The sequence below is a fragment of the Scyliorhinus torazame genome, chromosome 29 (genome assembly GCF_047496885.1).
Source record: "Scyliorhinus torazame isolate Kashiwa2021f chromosome 29, sScyTor2.1, whole genome shotgun sequence".
NCBI lineage: Eukaryota > Metazoa > Chordata > Chondrichthyes > Carcharhiniformes > Scyliorhinidae > Scyliorhinus > Scyliorhinus torazame.
Window position 1 is genome coordinate 33,758,727 of NC_092735.1, and position 20,761 is coordinate 33,779,487.

A 20,761-nucleotide genomic window follows, 5' to 3' on the forward strand; every position below is an offset into this window, starting at 1 on the left:
TGACACACACTCCCGGGCCCGTCTGTAAATACTGACACACTCCCCAGGGCTCGTCTGTAAATACTGACACACTCCCCAGGGCCGGTCTGTAAATACTGACACACTCCCCAGGGCCCGTCTGTAAATACTGACACACTCCCCAGTGCCCGTCTGTAAATACTGACACACTCCCCAGGGCCCATCTGTAAATACTGACACACTCCCCAGGGCCCGTCTGTGAATACTGACACACTCCCCAGGGCCCGTCTGTGAATACTGACACACTCCCCAGGGCCCGTCTGTAAATATTGACACACTCCGCAGGGCCCGTCTGTAAATACTGACACACTCCCCAGGGCCCGTCTGTAAATATTGACACACTCCCCAGGGCCCGTCTGTAAATACTGACACACTCCCCAGGGCCCGTCTGTGAATACTGACACACTCCCCAGGGCCCGTCTGTAAATATTGACACACTCTGCAGGGCCCGTCTGTAAATACTGACACACTCCCCAGGGCCCGTCTGTAAATACTGACACACTCCCCAGGGCCCGTCTGTGAATACTGACACACTCCCCAGGGCCCGTCTGTAAATATTGACACACTCCGCAGGGCCCGTCTGTAAATACTGACACACTCCCCAGGGCCCGTCTGTGAATACTGACACACTCACCAGGGCCCGTCTGTAAATACTGACACACTCCCCAGGGCCCGTCTGTGAATACTGACACACTCCCCAGGGCCCGTCTGTAAATATTGACACACTCCCCAGTGCCCGTCTGTGAATACTGACACACTCCCCAGGGCCCGTCTGTAAATATTGACACACTCTGCCGGGCCCGTCTGTAAATACTGACACACTCCCAGGACCCCCTATAAATTCTGACTCACTCCCCGGGGACCCCCTGGATATACTGACACACTCTGCAGGGCCCGTCTGTAAATACTGACACACTCCCCGGACCCCCTATAAATACTGACACACTCCCCGGACCCCCTATAAATACTGACACACTCCCCAGGGCCCGACTGTAAATACTGACACACACTCCAGGGCCGGTCTGTAAATACTGACACACTCCCCAGGGCTCGTCTGTAAATACTGACACACTCCCCAGGGCCGGTCTGTAAATACTGACACACTCCCCAGGGCTCGTCTGTAAATACTGACACACTCCCCAGGGCCCGTCTGTAAATACTGACACACACCCCAGGGCCCGTCTGTAAACACTGACACACTCCCCAGGGCCCGTCTGTAAATACTGACACACTCCCCAGGGCCCGTCTGTAAATACACACACACTCCCCAGGGCCCGTCTGTAAATACTGACACACTCCCCAGGGCCCGTCTGTAAATACTGACACACTCCCCAGGGCCCGTCCGTAAATACTGACACACTCCCCAGGGCCCGTCTGGAAAATACTGACACACACTCCAGGGCCCGTCTTCAAATACTGACACACTCCCCAGGACCCGTCTGGAAAATACTGACACACACTCCAGGGCCCGTCTGTAAATACTGACATACTCCCCAGGGCCTGTCTGTAAATACTGACACACTCCCCAGGGCCCGTCTGTAAATACTGACACACTCCCCAGGGCCCGTCTGTAAATACTGACACACACTCCCGGGCCCGTCTGTAAATACTGACACACTCCCCAGGGCCCGTCTGTAAATACTGACACACTCCCCAGGACCCGTCTGTAAATACTGACACACTCCCCAGGGCCCGTCTGTAAATACTGACACACTCCCCAGGGCCCGTCTGTAAATACTGACACACTCCCCAGGACCCGTCTGTAAATACTGACACACTCCCCAGGACCCGTCTGTAAATACTGACACACTCCCCAGGGCCCGTCTGTAAATACTGACACACTCCCCAGGGCCCGTCTGTAAATACTGACACACTCCCCAGGGCCGGTCTGTAAATACTGACATACTCCCCAGGGCCTGTCTGTAAATACTGACACACTCCCCTGGGCCAGTCTGTAAATACTGACACACTCCCCAGGGCCCATCTGTAAATACTGACACACTCCCCAGGACCCGTCTGTAAATACTGACACACACTCCCGGGCCCGTCTGTAAATACTGACACACTCCCCAGGGCCCGTCTGTAAATACTGACACACACTCCCGGGCCCGTCTGTAAATACTGACACACTCCCCAGGGCCCGTCTGTAAATACTGACACACTCCCCAGGACCCGTCTGTAAATACTGACACACTCCCCAGGGCCCGTCTGTAAATACTGACACACTCCCCAGGGCCCGTCTGTAAATACTGACACACTCCCCAGGGCCGGTCTGTAAATACTGACATACTCCCCAGGGCCTGTCTGTAAATACTGACACACTCCCCAGGGCCCGTCTGTAAATACTGACACACTCCCCAGGGCCCGTCTGTAAATACTGACACACACTCCCGGGCCCGTCTGTAAATACTGACACACTCCCCAGGGCCCGTCTGTAAATACTGACACACTCCCCAGGACCCGTCTGTAAATACTGACACACTCCCCAGGGCCCGTCTGTAAATACTGACACACTCCCCAGGGCCCGTCTGTAAATACTGACACACTCCCCAGGGCCGGTCTGTAAATACTGACATACTCCCCAGGGCCTGTCTGTAAATACTGACACACTCCCCAGGGCCCGTCTGTAAATACTGACACACTCCCCAGGGCCCATCTGTAAATACTGACACACTCCCCAGGGCCCGTCTGTAAATACTGACACACACTCCCGGGCCCGTCTGTAAATACTGACACACACTCCAGGGCCCATCTGTAAATACTGACACACACTCACCAGGGCCCGTCTGTAAATACTGACACACTCCCCAGGACCCGTCTGTAAATACTGACACACACTCCAGGGCCCATCTGTAAATACTGACACACTCCCCAGGGCCCGTCTGTAAATACTGACACACTCCCCAGGGCCGGTCTGTAAATACTGACATACTCCCCAGGGCCTGTCTGTAAATACTGACACACTCCCCAGGGCCCGTCTGTAAATACTGACACACTCCCCAGGGCCCATCTGTAAATACTGACACACTCCCCAGGGCCCGTCTGTAAATACTGACACACACTCCCGGGCCCGTCTGTAAATACTGACACACACTCCAGGGCCCATCTGTAAATACTGACACACACTCACCAGGGCCCGTCTGTAAATACTGACACACTCCCCAGGACCCGTCTGTAAATACTGACACACACTCCAGGGCCCATCTGTAAATACTGACACACTCCCCAGGGCCCGTCTGTGAATACTGACACACACCCCAGGGCCCGTCTGTAAATACTGACACACACTCCAGGGCCCGTCTGTAAATACTGACACACACTCCAGGGCCCGTCTGTAAATACTGACACACTCCCCAGGGCCCGTCTGTGAATACTGACACACACCCCAGGGCCCGTCTGTAAATACTGACACACACTCCAGGGCCCGTCTGTAAATACTGACACACACTCCAGGGCCCGTCTGTAAATATTGACACACTCCGCAGGGCCCGTCTGTAAATACTGACACACTTCCCAGGGCCCGTCTGTAAATATTGACACACTCCCCAGGGCCCGTCTGTAAATACTGACACACACTCCCGGGCCCGTCTGTAAATACTGACACACTCCCCAGGGCTCGTCTGTAAATACTGACACACTCCCCAGGGCCGGTCTGTAAATACTGACACACTCCCCAGGGCCCGTCTGTAAATACTGACACACTCCCCAGTGCCCGTCTGTAAATACTGACACACTCCCCAGGGCCCATCTGTAAATACTGACACACTCCCCAGGGCCCGTCTGTGAATACTGACACACTCCCCAGGGCCCGTCTGTGAATACTGACACACTCCCCAGGGCCCGTCTGTAAATATTGACACACTCCGCAGGGCCCGTCTGTAAATACTGACACACTCCCCAGGGCCCGTCTGTAAATATTGACACACTCCCCAGGGCCCGTCTGTAAATACTGACACACTCCCCAGGGCCCGTCTGTGAATACTGACACACTCCCCAGGGCCCGTCTGTAAATATTGACACACTCTGCAGGGCCCGTCTGTAAATACTGACACACTCCCCAGGGCCCGTCTGTAAATACTGACACACTCCCCAGGGCCCGTCTGTGAATACTGACACACTCCCCAGGGCCCGTCTGTAAATATTGACACACTCCGCAGGGCCCGTCTGTAAATACTGACACAGTCCCCAGGGCCCGTCTGTGAATACTGACACACTCACCAGGGCCCGTCTGTAAATACTGACACACTCCCCAGGGCCCGTCTGTGAATACTGACACACTCCCCAGGGCCCGTCTGTAAATATTGACACACTCCCCAGGGCCCGTCTGTGAATACTGACACACTCCCCAGGGCCCGTCTGTAAATATTGACACACTCTGCCGGGCCCGTCTGTAAATACTGACACACTCCCAGGACCCCCTATAAATTCTGACTCACTCCCCGGGGACCCCCTATAAATACTGACACACTCCCCAGGGCCCGACTGTAAATACTGACACACACTCCAGGGCCGGTCTGTAAATACTGACACACTCCCCAGGGCTCGTCTGTAAATACTGACACACTCCCCAGGGCCGGTCTGTAAATACTGACACACTCCCCAGGGCTCGTCTGTAAATACTGACACACTCCCCAGGGCCCGTCTGTAAATACTGACACACACCCCAGGGCCCGTCTGTAAACACTGACACACTCCCCAGGGCCCGTCTGTAAATACTGACACACTCCCCAGGGCCCGTCTGTAAATACACACACACTCCCCAGGGCCCGTCTGTAAATACTGACACACTCCCCAGGGCCCGTCTGTAAATACTGACACACTCCCCAGGGCCCGTCCGTAAATACTGACACACTCCCCAGGGCCCGTCTGTAAATACTGACACACTCCCCAGGGCCTGTCTGTAAATACTCACACACACTCCAGGGCCCGTCTGGAAATACTGACACACTCCCCAAGGCCCGTCTGTAAATACTGACACACTCCCCAGGGCCCGTCTGTAAATACTGACACAATCCCCAGGGCCCGTCTGTAAATACTGACACACTCCCCAGGGCCCGTCTGTAAATACTGACACACTCCCCAGGGCCCGTCTGTAAATACTGACACACTCCCCAGGGCCCGTCTGTAAATACTGACACACACTGCAGGGCCCGTCTGTAAATACTGACACACTCCCCAGGGCCCGTCTGGAAATACTGACACACTCCCCAAGGCCCGTCTGTAAATACTGACACACTCCCCAAGGCCCGTCTGTAAATACTGACACACTCCCCAGGGCCCGTCTGTAAATACTGACACACTCCCCAGGACCCGTCTTCAAATACTGACACACTCCCCAGGACCCGTCTGGAAAATACTGACACACTCCCCAGGACCCGTCTGTAAATACTGACACACTCCCCGGGGCCTGTCTGTAAATACGGGCACACACTCCCCAAGGCCCGTCTGTAAATACTGACACACTCCAGGGCCCGTCCGTAAATACTGACACACTCCCCAGGGCCCGTCTGTAAATACGGACACACTCCCCAGGGCCCGTCTGGAAATACTGACACACTCCCCAAGGCCCGTCTGTAAATACTGACACACTCCCCAGGGCCCGTCTGTAAATACGGACACACTCCCCAGGGCCCGTCTGGAAATACTGACACACTCCCCAGGGCCCGTCTGTAAATACTGACGCACCCACCAGGGCCCATCTGTAAATACTGACACACTCCCCAGGGCCCGTCTGTAAATACTGACACACTCCCCAGGGCCCGTCTGTAAATACTGACACACACTCCCCAGGGCCCGTCTGTAAATACTGACACACACTCCCGGGCCCGTCTGTAAATACTGACACACACTCCCGGGCCCGTCTGTAAATACTGACACACTCCCCAGGGCCCGTCTGTAAATACTGACACACTCCCCAGGGCCCATCTGTAAATACTCACACACTCCCCAGGGCCCGTCTGTAAATACTGACACACTCCCAGGGCCCATCTGTAAATACACACACACTCACCAGGGCCCGTCTGTAAATACTGACACACTCCCCTGGGCCCGTCTGTAAATACTGACACACTCCCCAGGGCCCATCGGTAAATACTGACACACACTCCAGGACCCGTCTGTAAATACTGACACACTCCCCAGGGTCCGTCTGTAAATACTGACACACACTCCCGGGCCGGTCTGTAAATACTGACACACTCCCCAGGACCTGTCTGGAAAATACTGACACACACTCCAGGGCCCGTCTGTAAATACTGACACACTCCCCAGGGCCCGTCTGTAAATACTGACACACTCCCCGGACCCCCTATAAATTCTGACACACTCCCCGGGGACCCCCTGTAAATACTGACACACTCTGCAGGGCCCGTCTGTAAATACTGACACACTCCCCAGGGCCCGTCTGTAAATACTGACACACTCCCCTGGGCCCGTCTGTAAATACTGATACACTCCCCAGGACCCATCTTCAAATACTGACACACTCCCCAGGACCCGTCTGAAAATACTGACACACTCCCCAGGACCCGTCTGTAAATACTGACACACTCCCCAGGGCCCATCTGTAAATACTGACACACTCCCCAGGACCCGTCTGTAAATACTGGCACACTCCCCAGGACCCGTCTGTAAATACTGACACACTCCCCAGGACCCGTCTGAAAATACTGACACACTCCCCAGGGCCCATCTGTAAATACTGACACACTCCCCAGGACCCGTCTGTAAATACTGACACACTCCCCAGGACCCGTCTGTAAATACTGACACACTCCCCAGGGCCCGTCTGTAAATACTGACACACTCCCCAGGGCCCGTCTGTAAATACTGACACACTCCCCAGGGCCCGTCTGTAAATACTGACACACTCCCCAGGACCCGTCTGTAAATACTGACACACTCCCCAGGGCCCGTCTGTAAATACTGACACACTCCCCAGGGCCCATCTGTAAATACTGACACACTCCCCAGGGCCGGTCTGTAAATACTGACATACTCCCCAGGGCCTGTCTGTAAATACTGACACACTCCCCAGGGCCCGTCTGTAAATACTGACACACTCCCCAGGGCCCGTCTGTAAATACTGACACACACTCCCGGGCCCGTCTGTAAATACTGACACACTCCCCAGGGCCCGTCTGTAAATACTGACACACTCCCCAGGACCCGTCTGTAAATACTGACACACTCCCCAGGGCCCGTCTGTAAATACTGACACACTCCCCAGGGCCCGTCTGTAAATACTGACACACTCCCCAGGACCCGTCTGTAAATACTGACACACTCCCCAGGACCCGTCTGTAAATACTGACACACTCCCCAGGGCCCGTCTGTAAATACTGACACACTCCCCAGGGCCCTTCTGTAAATACTGACACACTCCCCAGGGCCGGTCTGTAAATACTGACATACTCCCCAGGGCCTGTCTGTAAATACTGACACACTCCCCCGGGCCAGTCTGTAAATACTGACACACTCCCCAGGGCCCATCTGTAAATACTGACACACTCCCCAGGACCCGTCTGTAAATACTGACACACACTCCCGGGCCCGTCTGTAAATACTGACACACTCCCCAGGGCCCGTCTGTAAATACTGACACACACTCCCGGGCCCGTCTGTAAATACTGACACACTCCCCAGGGCCCGTCTGTAAATACTGACACACTCCCCAGGACCCGTCTGTAAATACTGACACACTCCCCAGGGCCCGTCTGTAAATACTGACACACTCCCCAGGGCCCGTCTGTAAATACTGACACACTCCCCAGGGCCGGTCTGTAAATACTGACATACTCCCCAGGGCCTGTCTGTAAATACTGACACACTCCCCAGGGCCCGTCTGTAAATACTGACACACTCCCCAGGGCCCGTCTGTAAATACTGACACACACTCCCGGGCCCGTCTGTAAATACTGACACACTCCCCAGGGCCCGTCTGTAAATACTGACACACTCCCCAGGACCCGTCTGTAAATACTGACACACTCCCCAGGGCCCGTCTGTAAATACTGACACACTCCCCAGGGCCCGTCTGTAAATACTGACACACTCCCCAGGGCCGGTCTGTAAATACTGACATACTCCCCAGGGCCTGTCTGGAAATACTGACACACTCCCCAGGGCCCGTCTGTAAATACTGACACACTCCCCAGCGCCCATCTGTAAATACTGACACACTCCCCAGGGCCCGTCTGTAAATACTGACACACACTCCCGGGCCCGTCTGTAAATACTGACACACACTCCAGGGCCCATCTGTAAATACTGACACACACTCACCCGGGCCCGTCTGTAAATACTGACACACTCCCCAGGACCCGTCTGTAAATACTGACACACACTCCAGGGCCCATCTGTAAATACTGACACACTCCCCAGGGCCCGTCTGTAAATACTGACACACTCCCCAGGGCCGGTCTGTAAATACTGACATACTCCCCAGGGCCTGTCTGTAAATACTGACACACTCCCCAGGGCCCGTCTGTAAATACTGACACACTCCCCAGGGCCCATCTGTAAATACTGACACACTCCCCAGGGCCCGTCTGTAAATACTGACACACACTCCCGGGCCCGTCTGTAAATACTGACACACACTCCAGGGCCCATCTGTAAATACTGACACACACTCACCAGGGCCCGTCTGTAAATACTGACACACTCCCCAGGACCCGTCTGTAAATACTGACACACACTCCAGGGCCCATCTGTAAATACTGACACACTCCCCAGGGCCCGTCTGTGAATACTGACACACACCCCAGGGCCCGTCTGTAAATACTGACACACACTCCAGGGCCCGTCTGTAAATACTGACACACACTCCAGGGCCCGTCTGTAAATACTGACACACACTCCAGGGCCCGTCTGTAAATACTGACACACACTCCAGGGCCCGTCTGTAAATACTGACACACACTCCCCAGGGCCCATCTGTAAATACTGACACACTCCCCAGGGCCCATCTGTAAATACTGACACACTCCCCTGGGCCCGTCTGTAAATACTGACACACTCCCCAGGGCCCATCTGTAAATACTGACACACTCCAGGGTCCGTCTGTAAATACTGACACACTCCCCCGGACCCATCTGTAAAAACTGACACACACTGCAGGGCCCGTCTGTAAATACAGACACACACTCACCAGGGCCCGTCTGTAAATACTCACACACACTCCAGGGCCCATCTGTAAATACTGACACACTCCCCAGGGCCCATCTGTAAAAACTGACACACACTGCAGGGCCCGTCTGTAAATACAGACACACACTCACCAGGGCCCGTCTGTAAATACTGACACACTCCCCAGGGCCCATCTGTAAATACTGACACACACTCCCGGGCCCGTCTGTAAATGCTGACACACAATCCAGGGCCCATCTGTAAATACTGACACACACTCCAGGGTCCGTCTGTAAATACTGACACACCCCCCAGGGCCCGTCTGTAAATACTCACACACACTGCAGGGCCCGTCTGTAAATACTGACACACACTCCCGGGCCCGTCTGTAAATACTGACACACTCCCCAGGGCCCATCTGTAAATACTGACACACACTCCCGGGCCCGTCTGTAAATACTGACACACACTCCAGGGCCCATCTGTAAATACTGACACACACTCCAGGGTCCGTCTGTAAATACTGACACACTCCCCAGGACCCGTCTGTAAATACTGACACACTCCCCAGGGCCCGTCTGTAAATACTGACACACTCCCCAGGACCCGTCTGTAAATACTGACACACTCCCCAGGGCCCGTCTGTAAATACTGACACACTCCCCAGGGCCCGTCTGTAAATACTGACACACTCCCCAGGACCCGTCTGTAAATACTGACACACTCCCCAGGGCCCGTCTGTAAATACTGACACACTCCCCAGGGCCCGTCTGTAAATACTGACACACTCCCCAGGATCCGTCTGTAAATACTGACACACTCCCCAGGGCCCGTCTGTAAATACTGACACACTCCCCAGGACCCGTCTGTAAATACTGACACACTCCCCAGGGCCCATCTGTAAATACTGACACACTCCCCAGGGCCCGTCTGTAAATACTGACACACTCCCCAGGACCCGTCTGAAAATACTGACACACTCCCCAGGGCCCATCTGTAAATACTGACACACACTCCAGGGCCGGTCTGTAAATACTGACACACTCCCCAGGGCCCATCTGTAAATACACGCACACTCCCCAGGGCCCATCTGTAAATACACACACAGTCCCCAGGGCCCGTCTGTAAATACTGACACACTCTGCAGGGCCCGTCTGTAAATACTGACACACTCTGCAGGGCCTGCTGTAAATACTGACACACTCCCCAGGACCCGTCTGTAAATACTGACACACTCCCCAGGACCCGTCTGTAAATACTGACACACTCCCCAGGACCCGTCTGTAAATACTGACACACTCCCCAGGGCCCGTCTGTAAATACTGACACACTCCCCAGGGCCCGTCTGTAAATACTGACACACTCCCCAGGGCCGGTCTGTAAATACTGACACACTCCCCAGGACCCGTCTGTAAATACTGACACACTCCCCAGGGCCCGTCTGTAAATACTGACACACTCCCCAGGGCCCATCTGTAAATACTGACACACTCCCCAGGGCCGGTCTGTAAATACTGACATACTCCCCAGGGCCTGTCTGTAAATACTGACACACTCCCCAGGGCCCGTCTGTAAATACTGACACACTCCCCAGGGCCCGTCTGTAAATACTGACACACACTCCCGGGCCCGTCTGTAAATACTGACACACTCCCCAGGGCCCGTCTGTAAATACTGACACACTCCCCAGGACCCGTCTGTAAATACTGACACACTCCCCAGGGCCCGTCTGTAAATACTGACACACTCCCCAGGGCCCGTCTGTAAATACTGACACACTCCCCAGGGCCGGTCTGTAAATACTGACATACTCCCCAGGGCCTGTCTGTAAATACTGACACACTCCCCAGGGCCCGTCTGTAAATACTGACACACTCCCCAGGGCCCATCTGTAAATACTGACACACTCCCCAGGACCCGTCTGTAAATACTGACACACACTCCCGGGCCCGTATGTAAATACTGACACACTCCCCAGGGCCCGTCTGTAAATACTGACACACACTCCCCAGGACCCGTCTGTAAATACTGACACACTCCCCAGGGCCCGTCTGTAAATACTGACACACACTCCCGGGCCCGTCTGTAAATACTGACACACTCCCCAGGGCCCGTCTGTAAATACTGACACACTCCCCAGGGCCCGTCTGTAAATACTGACACACTCCCCAGGGCCCGTCTGTAAATACTGACACACTCCCCAGGGCCCGTCTGTAAATACTGACACACTCCCCAGGGCCGGTCTGTAAATACTGACATACTCCCCAGGGCCTGTCTGTAAATACTGACACACTCCCCAGGGCCCGTCTGTAAATACTGACACACTCCCCAGGGCCCGTCTGTAAATACTGACACACACTCCCGGGCCCGTCTGTAAATACTGACACACTACCCAGGGCCCGTCTGTAAATACTGACACACTCCCCAGGACCCGTCTGTAAATACTGACACACTCCCCAGGGCCCGTCTGTAAATACTGACACACTCCCCAGGGCCCGTCTGTAAATACTGACACACTCCCCAGGGCCGGTCTGTAAATACTGACATACTCCCCAGGGCCTGTCTGTAAATACTGACACACTCCCCAGGGCCCGTCTGTAAATACTGACACACTCCCCAGGGCCCATCTGTAAATACTGACACACTCCCCAGGGCCCGTCTGTAAATACTGACACACTCCCCAGGGCCCGTCTGTAAATACTGACACACACTCCCGGGCCCGTCTGTAAATACTGACACACTCCCCAGGGCCCGTCTGTAAATACTGACACACTCCCCAGGACCCGTCTGTAAATACTGACACACTCCCCAGGGCCCGTCTGTAAATACTGACACACACTCCAGGGCCCGTCTGTAAATACTGACACACTCCCCAGGACCCGTCTGTAAATACTGACCCACTCCCCAGGGCCCGTCTGTAAATACTGACACACACTCCAGGGCCCGTCTGTAAATACTGACACACACTCCAGGGCCCGTCTGTAAATACTGACACACACTCCAGGGCCCGTCTGTAAATGCTGACACACACTCCAGGGCCCGTCTGTAAATACTGACACACACTCCCCAGGGCCCATCTGTAAATACTGACACACTCCCCAGGGCCCATCTGTAAATACTGACACACTCCCCTGGGCCCGTCTGTAAATACTGACACACTCCCCAGGGCCCATCTGTAAATACTGACACACTCCAGGGTCCGTCTGTAAATACTGACACACTCCCCCGGACCCATCTGTAAAAACTGACACACACTGCAGGGCCCGTCTGTAAATACAGACACACACTCACCAGGGCCCGTCTGTAAATACTCACACACACTCCAGGGCCCATCTGTAAATACTGACACACTCCCCAGGGCCCATCTGTAAAAACTGACACACACTGCAGGGCCCGTCTGTAAATACAGACACACACTCACCAGGGCTCGTCTGTAAATACTGACACACTCCCCAGGGCCCATCTGTAAATACTGACACACACTCCCGGGCCCGTCTGGAAATACTGACACACACTCCAGGGTCCGTCTGTAAATACTGACACACACTCCAGGGTCCGTCTGTAAATACTGACACACCCCCCAGGGCCCGTCTGTAAATACTCACACACACTGCAGGGCCCGTCTGTAAATACTGACACACACTCCCGGGCCCGTCTGTAAATACTGACACACACTCCAGGGCCCATCTGTAAATACTGACACACACTCCAGGGCCCGTCTGTAAATACTGACACACTCCCCAGGGCCCATCAGTAAATACTGACACACTCCCCAGGACCCGTCTGTAAATACTGACACAGTCCCCAGGGCCCGTCTGTAAATACTGACACACTCCCCAGGACCCGTCTGTAAATACTGACACACTCCCCAGGGCCCGTCTGTAAATACTGACACACTCCCCAGGGCCCGTCTGTAAATACTGACACACTCCCCAGGACCCGTCTGTAAATACTGACACACTCCCCAGGGCCCGTCTGTAAATACTGACACACTCCCCAGGGCCCGTCTGTAAATACTGACACACTCCCCAGGACCCGTCTGTAAATACTGACACACTCCCCAGGGCCCGTCTGTAAATACTGACACACTCCCCAGGACCCGTCTGTAAATACTGACACACTCCCCAGGGCCCATCTGTAAATACTGACACACTCCCCAGGACCCGTCTGAAAATACTGACACACTCCCCAGGGCCCATCTGTAAATACTGACACACACTCCAGGGCCGGTCTGTAAATACTGACACACTCTGCAGGGCCCGTCTGTAAATACTGACACACTCTGCAGGGCCTGCTGTAAATACTGACACACTCCCCAGGGCCCGTCTGTAAATACTGACACACTCCCCAGGGCCCATCTGTAAATACTGACACACTCCCCAGGGCCCATCTGTAAATACTGACACACTCCAGGGCCCGTCTGTAAATACTGACACACTCCCCAGGGCCCGTCTGTAAATACTGACACACTCCAGGGCCCGTCTGTAAATACTGACACACTCCCCAGGGCCCGTCTGTAAATACTGACACACTCCCCAGGGCCGGTCTGTAAATACTGACACACTCCAGGGCCCGTCTGTAAATACTGACACACTCCCCAGGGCCCGTCTGTGAAGCCTGACACACTCCCCAGGGCCGGTCTGTAAATACTGACACACTCCCCAGGGCCCGTCTGTAAATACTGACACACTCCCCAGGGCCGGTCTGTAAATACTGACACACTCCCCAGGGCCCATCTGTAAATACTGACACACTCCAGGGCCCGTCTGTAAATACTGACACACTCCCCAGGGCCCGTCTGTAAATACTGACACACTCCCCAGGGCCGGTCTGTAAATACTGACACACTCCAGGGCCCGTCTGTAAATACTGACACACTCCCCAGGGCCCGTCTGTGAATACTGACACACTCCCCAGGGCCGGTCTGTAAATACTGACACACTCCCCAGGGCCCATCTGTAAATACTGACACACTCCCCAGGGCCCGTCTGTAAATACTGACACACACTCCAGGGCCCGTCTGTAAATACTGACACGCTCCCCAGGGCCCGTCTGTAAATACTGACACACTCCCCAGGGCCCGTCTGTAAATACAGACACACTCCCCAGGGCCCGTCTGTAAATACTGACACACTCCCCAGGGCCCGTCTGTAAATACAGACACACTCCCCAGGGCCCATCTGTAAATACTCACACACTCCCCAGGGCCCGTCTGTAAATACAGACACACTCCCCAGGGCCCATCTGTAAATACTGACACACTCCCCAGGGCCCATCTGTAAATACTCACACACTCCCCAGGACCCGTCTGTAAATACTCACACACTCCCCAGGGCCCGTCTGTGAATACTGACACACTCCCCAGGGCCCATCTGTAAATACTGACACACTCCCCAGGGCCCATCTGTAAATACTCACACACTCCCCAGGGCCCGTCTGTAAATACTGACACACTCCCCAGGGCCCGTCTGTAAATACTGACACACTCCCCAGGACCCGTCTGTAAATACTGACACACTCCCCAGGGCCCGTCTGTAAATACTGACACACACTCCCGGGCCCGTCTGTAAATACTGACACACTCCCCAGGGCCCGTCTGTAAATACTGACACACTCCCCAGGGCCCGTCTGTAAATACTGACACACTCCCCAGGGCCCGTCTGTAAATACTGACACACTCCCCAGGGCCCGTCTGTAAATACTGACACACTCCCCAGGGCCCATCTGTAAATACTGACACACTCCCCAGGGCCCGTCTGTAAATACTGACACACTCCCCAGGGCCCGTCTGTAAATACTGACACACTCCCCAGGGCCCGTCTGTAAATACTGACACACTCCCCAGGGCCCATCTGTAAATACTCACACACTCCCCAGGGCCCGTCTGTAAATACTGACACACTCCCCAGGGCCCTTCTGTGAATACTGACACACTCCCCAGGGCCCGTCTGTAAATATTGACACACTCCCCAGGGCCCGTCTGTAAATACTCACACTCTCCCCAGGGCCCGTCTGTAAATACTCACACTCTCCCCAGGGCCCGTCTGTAAATACTGACACACTCCCCAGGGCCCGTCTGTAAATACTGACACACTCCCCAGGGCCCGTCTTCAAATACTGACACACTCCCCAGGGCCCGTCTGTAAATACTGACACACTCCCCAGGGCCCGTCTGGAAAATAATAACACACTCCCCAAGGCCCGTCTGTAAATACTGACACACTCCCCAAGGCCCGTCTGTAAATACTGACACACTCCCCAATGCCCGTCTGTAAATACTGACACACTCCCCAGGGCCCACCTGTAAATACTCACACACTCCCCAGGGCCCATCTGTAAATACTCACACACTCCCCAGGGCCCGTCTGTAAATACTGACACACACTGCAGGGCCCGTCTGTAAATACAGACACACACTGCAGGGCCCGTCTGTAAATACTGACACACACTGCAGGGCCCGTCTGTAAATACAGACACACACTCCAGGGCCCGTCTGTAAATACTGACACACTCCCCAGGGCCCGTCTGTAAATACTCACACACTCCCCAGGGCCCGTCTGTAAATACTCACACACTCCCCAGGGCCCGTCTGTAAATACTCACACACTCCCCAGGGCCCATCTGTAAATACTCACACACTCCCCAGGGCCCGTCTGTAAATACTGACACACACTGCAGGGCCCGTCTGTAAATACAGACACGCTCCCCAGGGCCCGTCTGTAAATACTGACCCACTCCCCAGGGTCCGCCTGTAAATACTGACACACTCCCCAGGGCCCGTCTGTAAATACAGACACGCTCCCCAGGGCCCGTCTGTAAATACTGACACACTCCCCAGGGTCCGCCTGTAAATACTGACACACTCCCCAGGGCCCGCCTGTAAATACTGACACACACTCCAGGGCCCGTCTGTAAATACTGACACACTCCCCAGGGCCCGTCTGTAAATACTGACACACACTCCGCAGGGCCCGTCTGTAAATACTGACACACTCCCCAGGGCCTGTCTGTAAATACTGACACACACTCCAGGGCCCGTCTGTAAATACTGACACACACTCCAGGGCCTGTCTGTAAATACACACACACTCCCCAGGGCCCGTCTGTAAATACAGACACGCTCCCCAGGGCCCGTCTGTAAATACTGACACACACTCCAGGGCCTGTCTGTAAATACACACACACTCCCCAGGGCCCGTCTGTAAATAAAGACACGCTCCCCAGGGTCCGCCTGTAAATACTGACACACACTCCAGGGCCTGTCTGTAAATACACACACACTCCCCAGGGCCCGTCTGTAAATACTGACACACTCCCCAGGGCCCGTCTGTAAATACTGACACACTCCCCAGGGCCCATCTGTAAATACTGACACACACTGCAGGGCCCGTCTGTAAATACTGACACACTCCCCAGGGCCCGTCTGTAAATACTGACACACACTGCAGGGCCCGTCTGTAAATACTGACACACTCACCAGGGCCCGTCTGTAAATACTGACACACTCCCCAGGGCCCGTCTGTAAATACTGACACACTCTGCAGGGCCCGTCTGTAAATACAGACACGCTCCCCAGGGCCCGTCTGTAAATACTGACACACTCTGCAGGGCCCGTCTGTAAATACTGACACACTCCCCAGGACCCGTCTGTAAATACTGACACACTCCCCAGGGCCCGTCTGTAAATACTGACACACTCCCCAGGGCCCGTCTGTAAATACTGACACACTCCCCAGGACCCTTCTGTAAATACTGACACACTCCCCAGGGCCCGTCTGTAAATACTGACACACTCCCCAGGGCCCGTCTGTAAATACTGACACACTCCCCAGGATCCGTCTGTAAATACTGACACACTCCCCAGGGCCCGTCTGTAAATACTGACACACTCCCCAGGACCCGTCTGTAAATACTGACACACTCCCCAGGGCCCATCTGTAAATACTGACACACTCCCCAGGGCCCGTCTGTAAATACTGACACACTCCCCAGGACCCGTCTGAAAATACTGACACACTCCCCAGGGCCCATCTGTAAATACTGACACACACTCCAGGGCCGGTCTGTAAATACTGACACACTCCCCAGGGCCCATCTGTAAATACACGCACACTCCCCAGGGCCCATCTGTAAATACACACACAGTCCCCAGGGCCCGTCTGTAAATACTGACACACTCTGCAGGGCCCGTCTGTAAATACTGACACACTCTGCAGGGCCTTCTGTAAATACTGACACACTCCCCAGGACCCGTCTGTAAATACTGACACACTCCCCAGGACCCGTCTGTAAATACTGACACACTCCCCAGGACCCGTCTGTAAATACTGACACACTCCCCAGGGCCCGTCTGTAAATACTGACACACTCCCCAGGGCCCGTCTGTAAATACTGACACACTCCCCAGGGCCGGTCTGTAAATACTGACACACTCCCCAGGACCCGTCTGTAAATACTGACACACTCCCCAGGGCCCGTCTGTAAATACTGACACACTCCCCAGGGCCCATCTGTAAATACTGACACACTCCCCAGGGCCGGTCTGTAAATACTGACATACTCCCCAGGGCCTGTCTGTAAATACTGACACACTCCCCAGGGCCCGTCTGTAAATACTGACACACTCCCCAGGGCCCGTCTGTAAATACTGACACACACTCCCGGGCCCGTCTGTAAATACTGACACACTCCCCAGGGCCCGTCTGTAAATACTGACACACTCCCCAGGACCCGTCTGTAAATACTGACACACTCCCCAGGGCCCGTCTGTAAATACTGACACACTCCCCAGGGCCCGTCTGTAAATACTGACACACTCCCCAGGGCCGGTCTGTAAATACTGACATACTCCCCAGGGCCTGTCTGTAAATACTGACACACTCCCCAGGGCCCGTCTGTAAATACTGACACACTCCCCAGGGCCCATCTGTAAATACTGACACACTCCCCAGGACCCGTCTGTAAATACTGACACACACTCCCGGGCCCGTCTGTAAATACTGACACACTCCCCAGGGCCCGTCTGTAAATACTGACACACACTCCCGGGCCCGTCTGTAAATACTGACACACTCCCCAGGGCCCGTCTGTAAATACTGACACACTCCCCAGGACCCGTCTGTAAATACTGACACACTCCCCAGGGCCCGTCTGTAAATACTGACACACTCCCCAGGGCCCGTCTGTAAATACTGACACACTCCCCAGGGCCGGTCTGTAAATACTGACATACTCTCCAGGGCCTGTCTGTAAATACTGACACACTCCCCAGGGCCCGTCTGTAAATACTGACACACTCCCCAGGGCCCGTCTGTAAATACTGACACACACTCCCGGGCCCGTCTGTAAATACTGACACACACTCCCGGGCCCGTCTGTAAATACTGACACACTCCCCAGGGCCCATCTGTAAATACTGACACACTCCCCAGGGCCCGTCTGTAAATACTGACACACTCCCCAGGGCCCGTCTGTAAATACTGACACACACTCCCGGGCCCGTCTGTAAATACTGACACACTCCCCAGGGCCCGTCTGTAAATACTGACACACTCCCCAGGACCCGTCTGTAAATACTGACACACTCCCCAGGGCCCGTCTGTAAATACTGACACACACTCCAGGGCCCGTCTGTAAATACTGACACACTCCCCAGGACCCGTCTGTAAATACTGACACACTCCCCAGGGCCCGTCTGTAAATACTGACACACACTCCCGGGCCCGTCTGTAAATACTGACACACACTCCCGGGCCCGTCTGTAAATACTGACACACACTCCAGGGCCCATCTGTAAATACTGACACACACTCACCAGGGCCCGTCTGTAAATACTGACACACTCCCCAGGACCCGTCTGTAAATACTGACACACACTCCAGGGCCCATCTGTAAATACTGACACACTCCCCAGGGCCCGTCTGTGAATACTGACACACACCCCAGGGCCCGTCTGTAAATACTGACACACACTCCAGGGCCCGTCTGTAAATACTGACACACACTCCAGGGCCCGTCTGTAAATACTGACACACACTCCAGGGCCCGTCTGTAAATACTGACACACACTCCAGGGCCCGTCTGTAAATACTGACACACACTCCCCAGGGCCCATCTGTAAATACTGACACACTCCCCAGGGCCCATCTGTAAATACTGACACACTCCCCTGGGCCCGTCTGTAAATACTGACACACTCCCCAGGGCCCATCTGTAAATACTGACACACTCCAGGGTCCGTCTGTAAATACTGACACACTCCCCCGGACCCATCTGTAAAAACTGACACACACTGCAGGGCCCGTCTGTAAATACAGACACACACTCACCAGGGCCCGTCTGTAAATACTCACACACACTCCAGGGCCCATCTGTAAATACTGACACACTCCCCAGGGCCCATCTGTAAAAACTGACACACACTGCAGGGCCCGTCTGTAAATACAGACACACACTCACCAGGGCTCGTCTGTAAATACTGACACACTCCCCAGGGCCCATCTGTAAATACTGACACACACTCCCGGGCCCGTCTGGAAATACTGACACACACTCCAGGGTCCGTCTGTAAATACTGACACACACTCCAGGGTCCGTCTGTAAATACTGACACACCCCCCAGGGCCCGTCTGTAAATACTCACACACACTGCAGGGCCCGTCTGTAAATACTGACACACACTCCCGGGCCCGTCTGTAAATACTGACACACACTCCAGGGCCCATCTGTAAATACTGACACACACTCCAGGGCCCGTCTGTAAATACTGACACACTCCCCAGGGCCCATCTGTAAATACTGACACACTCCCCAGGACCCGTCTGTAAATACTGACACACTCCCCAGGGCCCGTCTGTAAATACTGACACACTCCCCAGGACCCGTCTGTAAATACTGACACACTCCCCAGGGCCCGTCTGTAAATACTGACACACTCCCCAGGGCCCGTCTGTAAATACTGACACACTCCCCAGGACCCGTCTGTAAATACTGACACACTCCCCAGGGCCCGTCTGTAAATACTGACACACTCCCCAGGACCCGTCTGTAAATACTGACACACTCCCCAGGGCCCATCTGTAAATACTGACACACTCCCCAGGACCCGTCTGAAAATACTGACACACTCCCCAGGGCCCATCTGTAAATACTGACACACACTCCAGGGCCGGTCTGTAAATACTGACACACTCTGCAGGGCCCGTCTGTAAATACTGACACACTCTGCAGGGCCTGCTGTAAATACTGACACACTCCCCAGGGCCCGTCTGTAAATACTGACACACTCCCCAGGGCCCATCTGTAAATACTGACACACTCCCCAGGGCCCATCTGTAAATACTGACACACTCCAGGGCCCGTCTGTAAATACTGACACACTCCCCAGGGCCCGTCTGTAAATACTGACACACTCCCCAGGGCCGGTCTGTAAATACTGACACACTCCCCAGGGCCCATCTGTAAATACTGACACACTCCAGGGCCCGTCTGTAAATACTGACACACTCCCCAGGGCCCGTCTGTAAATACTGACACACTCCCCAGGGCCGGTCTGTAAATACTGACACACTCCAGGGCCCGTCTGTAAATACTGACACACTCCCCAGGGCCCGTC